The following is a 14,545-nucleotide window of genomic DNA, read 5'->3' as shown; positions in this document are numbered from 1 at the left end:
TGACTCAACGCTACTAAGCACACATTCTCTTTCTAAATTCCATCTAGAATTTGATCTAGAAGATATTCTGTTGTACATCAAAAAAGCAAGTCGTTCAGGTGCTTGTGGTCCAGATGGCCTGTCCAACAAGATGCTCAAAGCCTATCCACAAGTGTGGAGTCAAATTTTGTATATCATCTTTAGACTCATCTTGAAATCTGAAAAACTTCCTTCATCCTGGACCAATTCCATTATTGTCCCTATTTATAAAAAAGGAGATAAGAAAGAACCGTGCAGTTATCGACCAATTGCATTATTAGATGCGCCGGGAAAGATTTTTTCTCGTTTGATTCTAAGAACTTTAAGAAGTGGATTTCTCAGGTCCATCTTAATGATCCTTTTCAATCAGGTTTTGTGACTGGACTAGGTACCATCCCTAATATCATTACCCTTCAAATGCTTCTCTCTGATTACACAGCCCAAAAGCAGACTTTGTATCTAGCCTTCGTAGATTTCCAGGTCGCCTTCGATTCAATTGATCGATCACTGCTACATTATAAGTTGATCAAACATAAGTTTCCACCTTCTTTAATATCTTTAATTATTTTATTACATTCCAATACTACCATGCAAGTCCGACTCAATCTAAGTGGTGATATGACCTCGAAATTTCAAACATTCAGAGGGCTGAAACAAGGCTGTATTTTGGCCTCATCCATTTTCAACTTTTTCATCTACGATCTGGGCCTAACTCTTAGTAACATTCTGAGTGATCCTCCCCGCTTAGGCTGGCATAGCATTCCTTATTTGTTCTATGCCGATGACTTGATTCTGTTCTCAAAAACTCATATTGGTCTTCAAAAACTTTTGCATGGCCTTGAAACATATGTAGACATGACTCATTTGAAAATCAACATTAATAAAACCCAAATAATGGATTGTAAGAAGCATGAAAGTTGTAAAGTCAAAACCTTTTGTTGGAGATTACATAACATTCCTTTACAACAGGTAGCCAGCTATAAGTATTTGGGCACTCTCATAGTGGATAACTTACCTAGTCTTGACCCTGACATAGAGATCCATGGCAAACTACGGTCTTTAATTGAGCAAGCAAAGATCCTTATGGGCAAATTTGGCAAATTTACGTGTAAGCACATTCTCACCTTCTTTCTTCAGAAGGTGTTGCCAATTTTGACATATGGGTCTGAGGCTCGCAATCCTAAGCCCGTGGAGTGGTGGGATAGAATAGAATCTCTGTTTTGGAAACAAGTTTTGCATTTACCAGCTTGCACACCTCTACCGTTGATTCGATTTGAGTTGGGTTCACTTTCAATGTTTTCCTTTGTAATTTGGAAATATTGTGCCTTTTTCCATAAATGTCTCTTGTCTTTAGAAAGATCAGATATTTTGGGAAAGGTGGCCTTTCACCTTATGAAACAAAATCAGGCTTTTTCGAAACAATGGTGTGCCTTCACTATGAATGCACTGTCTGATGCTTCAGTTGACTTAGAGTTACTTTTAAACAATGAAGCTCGTGCAAAAATGAAAGTCCAGCAATATGATTGGATTATGACTCAAAACAAATGCCTCAACTTTAAGGACTTTAATCGAGCATTGTTTGGACACAAGCGATATAGAACAACGTCTGATTATTTGGCCAAATTTCCATGTTCAAGGACTCGCCAGAAGTTTCTCCGTTTTCGGTTGAACCTTTGGCCGACCCTAGATGTTCAGGCTCGTAGAAAACAAATTATGCAAATAGAAAATGTGTGTCGATTTTGTAAGAATGTTGACAAAAAAGAAACGTAGGAACATTGTTTAGTTCATTGTCCAAATCTAGCAACTATTCGGAAAAAATGCTTTGGAAGTTTTTTTGAAGACCAAAATGCACATATCCAAAGGAATTTGTGGCATTGCATTTTCTCATCCACTACCCTAAGAATCAAAATAGCAGCTGTACGCTTTTTGGATGAAATATCTTCTGATCATATTCATAATCATTCCAATTGAGCCAAATTATCTTCAGATTTTACTTGTGGCTAATGTATCTTCTTTTTTCTCATTTATGACACTGTGATACTTGTTGATATTTGAAAGGTTGATTTTATTAACCATATAAATTAATTTAAAAAAAAGTAGGGAGACATTGCAACAATTGCTCACCGAACATGGAAGCACTTACTAACTAAAGAAAAAAACTAAAGAAAAATAGAAAGAACTCCTGTTAGGTGAGCACCTGATGCTCAAATGCAATTATTCTCTAAATATTATAACATATCCAGCGTTGTTGTTTATTTCAAAGAATAACAACCTCAAAAGGTGAGCACTTACAACCTTGAAGCTGTATTCCTATGAGGTTTCAAGACATCTGAAATTCAAAACTGCAATGTTCAGCCAGTGGGTCTGCATCACTGTTCTAATCTGAGGCTGTTCCTGTTATGGACACTGTCGAAGAAGTGCTCGCCTTTTTATTCCTTGAATCGTCCTCATGGCACCACACCATTAAGTAGCTCCTCCCACATTTTTCCTGCTCTTTTCTGAGCTTGCTTAGTGAAGCTTTTGAAAGATGGTTTTCTGGTATGACAGTACAAAGGCTACTTTGGCTTGGTCGTTTGGAAAAGCTCCTGGTCTGCATAAAAAGTGCAAGCGGCATTGGTTCATGAACACGGCAAACCTTTTCGGGTCCCCAGCAAAGCGTTCGGGTGGAGCTAAAGGAATGCTCCCTGGTAGAACCACTTGCACAGGGCTGCTCGATGAAACGGGGGTTGAATTCCCCCAAGTCCAGGTAGTGGTATTTGCACGGCTTGGTTTTGCAGCAGTTGTCTGGCAAGATCATCAGTGCGCTCCTTTGACACAATCAGTTCCCTCCTGAGGGCATTAGTTTCTTGGCACGCGGAATGCACTTCTGCCTTAAGTTCTCCTAACAATTGGGCTAATTGGTCGGTTTCTGAGGTCTCCATTACACCCGGGTGGGGATTTGTAGATAGGCTTTGCATTCTGTTATGCTCACCTGGTTCCCACAGGGGCGTCGATCGGACCCGGACAGCTGCGGTCTCCACCAACGTGATGCGTAGTGAAGAGATGACAGTCTGGACTGCTCCACCTAATCTTGTCTGCTGGACTCGTAGAAGTATTCTCCTGCAAGTGTAGAAAGGGATTTAGCCACCCGTGGACTTTAGTGATGGCCCCCCAACAGTTCTCGTTCTCCCCACTAATCACCTCCGATATTCCCTTTTGGTAACCTCACCTTATGTTTTTAAATGATCAGCTCTCCATCCTGCATGGCATGCAGGGCCGCATAGATACCAGTTACTTCACTGGGTTGAAGGTACTGGAGGAGTTCCCGAGGAATATTGACTCCAGTGTCTATAAAGTTCAAAGAGTTCAATATGTCCGATGTTCACTCTTGTTCCATTCCCTTGTTAGATTGCAGCTGGGTCCAAAAGAATATTGCCTGGAGGCAGCTGATGGCATTCAGGTAAGAATCTGTATTCCCAAACACTATCCGGTAAAAGTTGCATGAGTTTAACTTGCTGTTTTCTCTCCCTTTATAGGTGTGACATAGGAAGATGCAGCGAATTAAAGAATAATACCTCTAGTGGTAAAGCAGGTAAGCCTATGGTGGCAAAGAGATTGTCCTTGTTGGTTTTCTCGGCTCACCTTGTTATTCCTTTTGTTTTCCCCCCAGGTGCTGGGTTTCGACGAAGAAAATGATGGAGGCAGTGCCGAGTCGAAAGATGTGGTGGACTGGTGAGTATACCGCGGCGCTGCTGCTGGCGAAGCGACCCATGCTGAAATAATGTCCTTTCCAGGCTCGGAGATGTGCTTGGTCCGGAATCTGATAAGGAATCAAATAATGTCTGTGATCTGACTTCTTCTCCTTTCTTTGCCTTTTGTCTAGGAGCTCTGGATTCGAGGCGGGCGTGGCAGAAGACTGGATGCTGACTTGCAGACACTGTGAGCGTCACGCTACTGGATGCAGAATAACGCAAAGCATGGGCTGCTGTTCGGGCTTGGTTTAAATAGCCTGCAAAGTAGTCCCAGGTAAGAAGTTCCCCAGAACCACACAGGAGTGAAAACTAGTCCCTGTAATAAAAAAGACCCATCCAGGCCACACGTTGGCTTGGACTCATTTGCAGCATGGTCTGCATAAGGTAAGTAAAGTCTATGAGCCTGGCGCCTATGGCGCGAGGACTGATTTCTATGATGAGCCTGGCGCCTAAGGCGCCAGGACTGAATTCAAACAGCCCCCAGCCGGGGCTGTTGGGGTTTTAATGAGTATCTGGATGCCTGCTCCCGGGACTGATGGACTCCATCCGGATGCCCGGGGGTAGGCATCATGACAGCACTCCCCCCTAGGCCCCTCCTAAAGTTGTTCTTCCCCTTGGCCCTGGCTTGTCTGGGAAGTCCCGATGGAATTTTTTCACCAATCGAGGAGCATGAACGTGGCCACTAGGTTCCCATGACCTTTCTTGTGGTCCGTAACCTTTCCAGTCGATTAAATAAAAAAGTCTTGATTTAACCATTTTAGAGTCCAGGATGTTTTTTACCTCGAATTCAGGTTCTCCATTTATTAAGATGGGGTCAGGTGGTTTGGTTAATCTTGTCCCGGGTTGAACTGGTTTTAGAAGTGAAACATGAAAGACAGGATGAATCCGCATCATAGAGGGTAATTCTAATTTGATGGCCACCGGGTTGATAATGGCCTTAATGGTCTAAGGTCCCAAATATCTAGGATTAAAAGTCTGAGTTACTTTCAGAGGAATATGTCTTGTAGCCAGCCAAATTTGGTCTCCGATTCGATGTGGTGGGGTCTCACTTCTATGTTGATCAGCATTTTTCTTGTATTTCTCTTTTGCTTGTTTCAAATGTTTTGTTGCCTCTTTAAAGGCTTGTGTAATAGTAGAATGCAGATGAGTTACTGCCGGCATTTCTAAATGCTGGGGCGAATCGAGTTCTGAGGTTCGAGGATGATGTCCATATATGGTATAAAAGGGGCTTTGTCCGGTTCCTGAATGTACAGAGTTATTGTATGCGTATTCAGAAATCCATAAAATGTCCTTCCAATTACCTTCGGTTTGGTGGAGCATACAACGTAGGTATTGTTCAAGAGTCTGGTTGGTTCTCTCCGTCTGACCATCGGTTTGGGGATGGTGATTGGTTGATAACCTTACGTTGATTTGTGCCAATTGACAACACTTCTGCCAAAATTGTGAAATGAACTGACTACCTCGGTCAGAGATCAATACGGAAGGAAATCCACGTATTCGAACAATATTTTCGAGAAATTCCTTGGCCAAGATTGAAGCAGAAGGTAATCCTTTTAAAGGAATAAAGTGGGCCATCTTGTAAAAAAGATCCACAATAACTAGAATGGTGTTGAATCCATTACATGGCGGTAGATCTGTAATAAAGTCTAAAGACAAAGTGTTCCATGGTGTGGGTGGAATATCTAAAGGTTGTAAAAGACCAGCTGGTTTCTTCTTTTGGATTTTGTTCTGGGCGCAGATGCCACAAGACAGTTCAAATGACTATACATCTTTTCGCCAGGTGGGCCACCAGAATTGTGTTTTAATTTTAGCTTCAGTTTTTGCAATACCTGGGTGCCCTTCCATCAGAGCTTCATGGTAATTGGAGATGACTTGTTCTTGTAGTTCCTTGTGTGGTAGAAATAGACCCCCTTGATAGTAAGGTAGGTCATTGACAACTGAATAATCTGGGCCCTTTTCAACCCAGTCCTGCAGGGCTGCTGAATCGAAAAGTTGTTGGATCTTTAAATGAATATCTTCTAAGGTCTGTAGAGTAGTTATCCCAAGAATTCCTTGTTCAGGAATTATAGGCACCGGATCCGGGTTCGAATATGCTTCTCTCGTCCCGATTCAGGATAAAGCGTCTGCCTTACCATTCTTACAACCTGGTCGGTAAGTGATCACGAAATTGAATGCAGCAAGGAATAAGGCCCATCGAAGTTGATGCGATGATTGGGCCTTGGCTGTTTTTAAATACTGCAAGTTCCTGTGATCGGTGATTACAGTAATGGTATGCCTGGCACCGAGAAGATAATGCTGCAAGCCTTGAAGGTGGATTTGATGGCTAACAACTCTTTATCGGTAACCGCATAGTTTAATTTGGGGGCCGAGAATTTTCTGGACCAAAATGCTACTGGATGAAGTGGACCGGTTTCTGGATCCTTCTGGGACAGGACAGTCCCCATGGCTAAACTGGATGCATCGGTTTCAACTATGTATGGGAGCTCGGGCGTGGATGCTTTAAGACAGGTGCCGACGTGAATTTCAATTTCAGTTCTTGGAAGGCTTTTTCAGCCTCTTCGGTCCACAAGAAGCGTTTGTTTTTTTGCAAAAGTGCTGTGATGGGGTGTACAACATATGAGAAGTCAGGAATAAATCTGCGGTAGAAATTAGCAAATCCAAGCATGCTTTGCACCCCTTTAACTGAACTGGGTGATGGCCACTTGAGAATTGTGTCCACCTTTCGAGAGTCCATTCAGACTCCTTTTGGAGTCAGGATAAATCCAAGGAATTCAACTTCTGTAGCATGAAAAACACATTTTCCCAATTTTGCATATAACTTGTACTGCCATACTTTCTCAAGGACTGCCCGAACGTGCTTAAAATGGTCTGATTCTGAGGAGGAGTACACTAGAATATCGTCTATGTATACGACAACACAGACGTCAATGAGTTCACGAAGGAAATTGTTCATAAAATACTGGAAGGCTGCTGGTGCATTGCACAACCTGAAAGGCATCACCTGATATTCAAATAATCCGTACTTGGTGCGAAAAGCAGTCTTCCATTCGTCGCCCTTCTTTACACGTACCAGATGATATGCCCCTCGGAGATCTAATTTAGTGTAGATGCAAGCATCCTTTACTTGGTCTAGTAGTTCGGGGATCAGAGGCAATGGATATCGGTACTTCACTGTGATCTGGTTTAATGCGCGGTAGTCTATGGACGTTCTAAGGTCACCTTCCTTTTTTGGCACGAAGAATAAAGCTGAAGATGCAGGGGACTTAGAAGGACGAATGAAGCCATTAGCAAGGTATTGGTCCAAGTATTGTCGTAGGTGACGGTTTTCGGGTTCCGTAAGGGCGTAGATTCTACTGCATGGAGGTTGTGCACCGGGTATGAGGTCGATTTGACAATCGTATGATCTATGAGGTGGTAAGGTGTTTGCCTGTTCTTTTTGGAAAACATACTGGAATTCTTGATATTCCTGAGGTAACTGCATGACTGGATTAGCGACTGTGGCCAGGCTTTTGTTCAAGGCGTTTTCCGGGTAACAGGTGTGTGCACACTCCGGGAAGGTTACTCTCTTCTCTCACCAATCAATACAAGGATTATGTGTTTCCAACCAAGGTATCCCCAGTATTATTTGGAACTGCGGGGCTTTGATTAAGTCAAACAAAATAGTCTCTCGATGCCCATCTTGACCCAACAGTGTCATCTCTGTCGTGGAATGAGTTACAGGCCCAGAGGCAATTTCAGTTCCATCGACTGTGGTGATAACATCCGAATTGGTCTTTTTGCAGAGAGGTAGATTCATCCTAGAGGCCAATTCGTGGTCCACATAGTTTCCTACGGCCCCGCTATCAATGTATGCCCTAACTGCGTGCATACGTGATGGCTGCCGGGAATCAATAAGGACCATTGGTATGATTAGGTGCGAGGTCTGAGTTTCCTTCTTTAAGCTTGGCAAGCGGACCTCTACGCTTGTCGGGCGTGGTCGTTTCCCGAATAAGGCTCTGTTTGATTTCTATCAGCAACTCCGACTACTTCCTTGGATGGTTTTATAGGGCAATCCCGTCGAAAATGTCCTGAGGCCCCACAGTACAGACACAACTGCATCTGTCGTCTCCTTTCTCTTTCTTTTTGAGTTAAGGGTCCCTTAACCCCCCCGATCTGCATTGGTTCTGATGCATCTGTTCCTTTGGGAGTACCATTGGGTTTAACCAATACCCGATTCTCGAACTTAGCTCAATCAGCTTTTCTATTCTGAAGTTGGTGGTCTAGCTGGACCACTAAGTCTATATATTCTGCGCAATCCTGAGGTGGTTTCACAACTTGGGCCAAAACATCTTTGAGTTCACCCAGAAGTCCACGATGAAATAATGTAATTCGCTTTACCTCCGGCCATCCGGTTTCCACCACCAACCTATTGAAGGTTGCGATATAAGTTAGCAGGTCCTGGTTTCCTTGTAGTAGGGATAGAAGTTCGTTATCCAGTGCCTGTCCCTGTGAATGTCTGGCGAATAATCTTTCCATGCTCAATTGAAAACCCTGAAAATCCAGAAGAAGAGGGTCAACCCGGTTGACTAATCGAATTGACCAATCCGCTGCGCTGCCACTAAGGTATGACAGTGCAAAGGCTACTTTGGCTTGGTCGTTTGGAAAAGCGCCTGGTCTGCATAAAAAGTGCAAGCGGCATTGGTTCATGAACACGGCGAACCTTTTCGGGTCCCCAGAAAAGCGTTCGGGTGGAGCTAAAGGAATACTCCCTGGTAGAACCACTTGCACAGGGCTGCTCGATGAAACGGGGGTTGAATTCCCCCCAAGTCCAGGTAGTGGTGTTTGCCCGGCTTGGTTTTGCAGCAGTTGTCTGGCAAGATCATCAGTGCGATCCTTTGACACAATCAGTTCTCTCCTGAGGGCATTAGTTTCTTGGCACGCGGAGTGCACTTCTGCCCTAAGTTCTCCTAACAATTGGGCTAGTTGGTCGGTTTCTGAGGTCTCCATTACGCCCCCGCGTGGGGATTTGAAGATAGGCTTTGCGTTCTGTTACGCTCACCTGGTTCCCACAGGCGCGTCGATCAGACCCGGACAGCTGAGGTCACCACCAACGTGATGCCTAGTGAAGAGATGACAGTCTGGACTGGCCCACCTAATCTTGTCCGCTGGACTCGTAGAAGTATTCTCCTGCAAGTGTAGAAAGGGATTTAGCCAACCGTGGACTTTAGTGATGGCCCCCCAACAGTTCTCGTTCTCCCCACTAATCACCTCCGATATTCCCTTTTGGTAACCTCACCTTATGTTTTTAAATGATCAGCTCTCCATCCTGCATGGCATGCAGGGCCGCATAGATACCAGTTACTTCACTGGGTTGAAGGTACTGGAGGAGTTCCGGAGGAATATTGACTCCAGTGTCTATAAAGTTCAAAGAGTTCAATATGTCCGATGTTCACTCTTGTTCCATTCCCTTGTTAGATTGCAGCTGGATCCAAAAGAATATTGCCTGGAGGCAGCTGATGGCGTTCATGTAAGAATCTGTATTACCAAACACTGTCCGGTAAAAGTTGCATGAGTTTAACTTGCTGTTTTCTCTCCCTTTATAGGTGTGACATAGGAAGATGCAGCGAATTAAAGAATAATACCTCCGGTGGTAAAGCAGGTAAGCCTATGGTGGCAAAGAGATTGTCCTTGTTGGTTTTCTCGGCTCACCTTGTTATTCCTTTTGTTTTCCCCCCAGGTGCTGGGTTTCGACGAAGAAAATGATGGAGGCAGTGCCGAGTCGAAAGATGTGGTGGACTGGTGAGTATACCGCGGCGCTGCTGCTGGCGAAGCGACCCGTGCTGAAATAATGTCCTTTCCAGGCTCGGAGATGTGCTTGGTCCGGAATCAGATAAGGAAGCAAATAATGTCTGTGATCTAACTTCTTCTCCTTTCTTTGCCTTTTGTCTAGGAGCGCTGGATTCGAGGCGGGCGTGGCAGAAGACTGGATACTGACTTGCAGACACTGTGAGCGTCACGCTACTGGATGCAGAATAACGCAAAGCATGGGCTGCTGTTCGGGCTTGGTTTAAATAGCCTGCAAAGTAGTCCCAGGTAAGAAGTTCCCCAGAACCACACAGGAGTGAAAACTAGTCCCTGTAATAAAAAAGACCCATCCAGGCCTCACGTTGGCTTGGACTCATTTGCAGCATGGTCTGCATAAGGTAAGTAAAGTCTATGAGCCTGGCGCCTATGGCGCGAGGACTGATTTTTATGATGAGCCTGGCGTCTAAGGCGCCAGGACTGAATTCAAACAGCCCCCAGCCGGGGCTGTTGGGGTTTTAATGAGTATCTGGATGCCTGCTCCCAGGACTGATGGACTCGATCCGGATGCCCGGGGGTAGGCATCATGACAGCACTCCCCCCAAGGCCCCTCCTAAAGTTGTTCTTCCCCTTGGCCCTGGCTTGTCTGGGAAGTCCCGATGGAATTTTTTCACCAATCGAGGAGCATGAACGTGGTCACTAGGTTCCCATGACCTTTCTTGTGGTCCGTAACCTTTCCAGTCGATTAAATAAAAAAGTCTTGATTTAACCATTTTAGAGTCCAGGATGTTTTTTACCTCGAATTCAGGTTCTCCATTTATTAGGATGGGGTCAGGTGGTTTGGTTAATCTTGTCCCGGGTTGAACTGGTTTTAGAAGTGAAACATGAAAGACAGGATGAATCCGCATCATAGAGGGTAATTCTAATTTGATGGCCACCGGGTTGATAATGGCCTTAATGGTGTAAGGTCCCAAATATCTAGGATTAAAAGTCTGAGTTCATTACAGAGGAATATGTCTTGTAGCCAGCCAAATTTGGTCTCCGATTCGATGTGGTGGGGTCTCACTTCTATGTTGATCAGCATTTTTCTTGTATTTCTCTTTTGCTTGTTTCAAATGTTGTGTTGCCTCTTTAAAGGCTTGTGTAATAGTAGAATGCAGATGAGTTACTGCCGGCATTTCTAAATGCTGGGGCGAATCGAGTTCTGAGGTTCGAGGATGATGTCCATATATGGCATAAAAGGGGCTTTGTCCGGTTCCTGAATGTACAGAGTTATTGTATGCGTATTCAGAAATCCATAAAATGTCCTTCCAATTACCTTCGGTTTGGTGGAGCATACAACATAGGTATTGTTCAAGAGTCTGGTTGATTCTCTCCGTCTGACCATCGGTTTGGGGATGGTGATTGGTTGATAACCTTACGTCGATTTGTGCCAATTGACTACACTTCTGCCGAAATTGTGAAATGAACTGACTACCTCGGTCAGAGATCAATACGGAAGGAAATCCATGTATTCGAACAATATTTTCGAGAAATTCCTTGGCCAAGATTGAAGCAGAAGGTAATCCTTTTAAAGGAATAAAGTGGGCCATCTTGTAAAAAAGATCCACAATAACTAGAATGGTGTTGAATCCATTACATGGCGGTAGATCTGTAATAAAGTCTAAAGACAAAGTGTTCCATGGTGTGGGTGGAATATCGAAAGGTTGTAAAAGACCAGCTGGTTTCTTCTTTTGGATTTTGTTCTGGGCGCAGATGCCACAAGACAGTACAACTGACTTTACATCTTTTCGCCAGGTGGGCCACCAGAATTGTGTTTTAATTTTAGCTTCAGTTTTTGCAATACCTGGGTTCCCTTCCATCAGAGCTTCATGGTAATTGGAGATGACTTGTTCTTGTAGTTCCTTGTGTGGTAGAAATAGACCCCCTTGATAGTAAGGTAGGTCATTGACAACTGAATAATCTGGGCCCTTTTCAACCCAGTCCTGCAGGGCTGCTGAATCGAAAAGTTGTTGGATCTTTAAATGAATATCTTCTAAGGTCTGTAGAGTAGTTATCCCAAGAATTCCTTGTTCAGGAATTATAGGCACCGGATCCGGGTTCGAATATGCTTCTCTCGTCCCGATTCAGGATAAAGCGTCTGCCTTACCATTCTTACAACCTGGTCGGTAAGTGATCACAAAATTGAATTCGGCAAGGAATAAGGCCCATCGAAGTTGATGCGATGATTGGGCCTTGGCTGTTTTTAAATACTGCAAGTTCCTGTGATCGGTGATTACAGTAATGGTATGCCTGGCACCGAGAAGATAATGCTGCAAGCCTTGAAGGCGGATTTGATGGCTAACAACTCTTTATCGGTAACCGCATAGTTTAATTCGGGGGCCGAGAATTTTCTGGACCAAAATGCTACTGGATGAAGTGGACCGGTTTCTGGATCCTTCTGGGACAGGACAGTCCCCATGGCTAAACTGGATGCATCGGTTTCAACTATGTATGGGAGCTCGGGCGTGGATGCTTTAAGACAGGTGCCGACGTGAATTTCAATTTCAGTTCTTGGAAGGCTTTTTCAGCCTCTTCGGTCCACAAGAAGCGTTTGTTTTTTCGCAAAAGTGCTGTGATGGGGTGTACAACATATGAGAAGTCAGGAATAAATCTGCGGTAGAAATTAGCAAATCCAAGCATGCTTTGCACCCCTTTAACTGAACTGGGTGATGGCCACTTGAGAATTGTGTCCACCTTTCGAGAGTCCATTCAGACTCCTTTTGGAGTCAAGATAAATCCAAGGAATTCAACTTCTGTAGCATGAAAAACACATTTTTCCAATTTTGCATATAACTTGTACTGCCATACTTTCTCAAGGGCTGCCCGAACGTGCTTAACATGGTCTGATTCTGAGGAGGAGTACACTAGAATATCGTCTATGTATACGACAACACAGACGTCAATGAGTTCACGAAGGAAATTGTTCATAAAATACTGGAAGGCTGCTGGTGCATTGCACAACCTGAAAGGCATCACCTGATATTCAAATAATCCGTACTTGGTGCGAAAAGCAGTCTTCCATTCGTCGCCCTTCTTTACACGTACCAGATGATATGCCCCTCGGAGATCTAATTTAGTGTAGATGCAAGCATCCTTTACTTGGTCTAGTAGTTCGGGGATCAGAGGCAATGGATATCGGTACTTCACTGTGATCTGGTTTAATGCGCGGTAGTCTATGGACGTTCTAAGGTCACCTTCCTTTTTTGGCACGAAGAATAAAGCTGAAGATGCAGGGGACTTAGAAGGACGAATGAAGCCATTAGCAAGGTATTGGTCCAAGTATTGTCGTAGGTGACGGTTTTCGGGTTCCGTAAGGGCGTAGATTCTACTGCATGGAGGTTGTGCACCGGGTATGAGGTCGATTTGACAATCGTATGATCTATGAGGTGGTAAGGTGTTTGCCTGTTCTTTTTGGAAAACATACTGGAATTCTTGATATTCCTGAGGTAACTGCATGACTGGATTAGCGACTGTGGCCAGGCTTTTGTTCAAGGTGTTTTCCGGGTAACAGGTGTGTGCACACTCCGGGAAGGTTACTCTCTTCTCTCATCAATCAATACAAGGATTATGTGTTTCCAACCAAGGTATCCCCAGTATTATTTGGAACTGCGGGGCTTTGATTAAGTCAAACAAAATAGTCTCTCGATGCCCATCTTGACCCAACAGTGTCATCTCTCTCGTGGAATGAGTTACAGGCCCAGAGGCAATTTCAGTTCCATCGACTGTGGTGATAACATCCGAATTGGTCTTTTTGCAGAGAGGTAGATTCATCCTAGAAGCCAATTCGTGGTCCACATAGTTTCCTACGGCCCCGCTATCAATGTATACCCTAACTGCGTGCATACGTGATGGCTGCCTTGGATCAATAAGGACCATTGGTATGATTAGGTGCGAGGTCTGAGTTTCCTTCTTTAAGCTTGGCAAGCGGACCTCTACGCTTGTCGGGCGTGGTCGTTTCCCGAATAAGGCTCTGTTTGATTTCTATCAGCAACTCCGACTACTTTCTTGGATGGTTTTATAGGGCAATCCCGTCGAAAATGTCCTGAGGCCCCACAGTACAGACACAACTGCATCTGTCGTCTCCTTTCTCTTTCTTTTTGAGTTAAGGGTCCCTTAACCCCCCCGATTTGCATTGGTTCTGATGCATCTGTTCCTTTGGGAGTACCATTGGGTTTAACCAATACCCGATTCTCGAACTTAGCTCAATCAGCTTTTCTATTCTGAAGTCGGTGGTCTGAGGTGGTTTCACAACTTGGGCCAAAACATCTTTGAGTTCACCCAGAAGTCCACGATGAAATAATGTAATTCGCTTTACCTCCGGCCATCCGGTTTCCACCACCAACCTATTGAAGGTTGCGATATAAGTTAGCAGGTCCTGGTTTCCTTGTAGTAGGGATAGAAGTTTGTTATCCAGTGCCTGTCCCTGTGAATGTCTGGCGAATAATCTTTCCATGCTCAATTGAAAACCCTGAAAATCCAGAAGAAGAGGGTCAACCCGGTTGACTAATCGAATTGACCAATCCGCTGCGCTGCCACTAAGGTATGACAGTGCAAAGGCTACTTTGGCTTGGTCGTTTGGAAAAGCGCCTGGTCTGCATAAAAAGTGCAAGCGGCATTGGTTCATGAACACGGCAAACCTTTTCGGGTCCCCAGCAAAGCGTTCGGGTGGAGCTAAAGGAATACTCCCTGGTAGAACCACTTGCACAGGGCTGCTCGATGAAACGGGGGTTGAATTCCCCCCAAGTCCAGGTAGTAGTGTTTGCCCGGCTTGGTTTTGCAGCAGTTGTCTGGCAAGATCATCAGTGCGCTCCTCTGACACAATCAGTTCTCTCCTGAGGGCATTAGTTTCTTGGCACGCGGAGTGCACTTCTGCCCTAAGTTCTCCTAACAATTGGGCTAGTTGGTCGGTTTCTGAGGTCTCCATTACGCCCCCGCGTGGGGATTTGTAGATAGGCTTTGCGTTCTGTTACGCT

Source organism: Ambystoma mexicanum, chromosome 7q, assembly GCF_040938575.1.
Source record: "Ambystoma mexicanum isolate Mex_15411 chromosome 7q, UKY_AmexF1_1, whole genome shotgun sequence".
Lineage (NCBI taxonomy): Eukaryota > Metazoa > Chordata > Amphibia > Caudata > Ambystomatidae > Ambystoma > Ambystoma mexicanum.
This window is presented reverse-complemented; position numbering follows the sequence as displayed.